The sequence below is a fragment of the Macaca fascicularis genome, chromosome X (genome assembly GCF_037993035.2).
Source record: "Macaca fascicularis isolate 582-1 chromosome X, T2T-MFA8v1.1".
NCBI classification, from domain to species: Eukaryota; Metazoa; Chordata; class Mammalia; order Primates; family Cercopithecidae; genus Macaca; species Macaca fascicularis.
In genome coordinates, this window is record NC_088395.1 from 75990511 (window position 1) to 75991457 (window position 947).

Sequence of the window (947 nt, forward strand, 5' to 3'; positions counted from 1 at the left end):
TGGGCCAGGGCAGGAGTATATAAGGACCCTTATCTCTGCTGGATTGCTTTATTCCTAAAACAAGGCGTGAAGCAAATGTGGAATACTGTCAAGATTTCACAAAACTGGGAGATAGGTACACAGGTGTCTGTTAAGGTATTTTTTTCTTGTGTCTTGTCTGTGTGTCTGAAACATTTCATAATCAAACAAATGTCCAGTGACAGCATTACATGCAGGATTTGAAATGTGCTGAACCTCAGGAATCCCTTACAAGAGTGAAGCAGATGTGCCCTGGGAAACAAACTCCAGTGTTGACCGGGACCTCGAGGCCAGAGGCATATGGAAATCCGTGCATTTTAGATTAAGTGAGTAGGAGAAAACAATCTCAAAATTCACGTCCTTTATCTGGGACGAGTGGTTTCCAATAGACATGTACACCTAACTAAGGAGTCAATTAAGTATTACAAGTAGAATCGACAAGCTGCCATGGCAACTGTGGCACATATGAGGCAGCCACCTCTGTCTCCTCTGCCATGAAGTGCTGGAGTATTGGGTCAAACCTGATTCCAGTGACCACCTAGATCACTGGTTCTCAGCTCTGGCTTCACATGAGAATCACCTGGGGAGCTGTTAAAACATACGAATGTCCAGGCCCCATACCCAGGGACTCTGACTTAATTGGTATGGGGTGGTGCCTGAACATTTGTATTTTTAAAAGCTCCCCAGATGATTCTCCTGTGTAGCCAAGGCTGCGAACCACTGGGCTACAGCCAGCAAGGCTGTTCCCAGCACCCCTCGGCCTCTCCCTCTTACCTGCTTTGAGAGAAGGCCCTGAAACCAAACACAAGCAGTCATCCTTCTTGGGCCAAAGCTATGTGATCTTTCGCCATCAGAACACATTGCCTGGAATCCCTGACTCCTCCCTCAACACACAGAGGACTGCTGGCTTTTAAGGAGGGTGAGGAGGT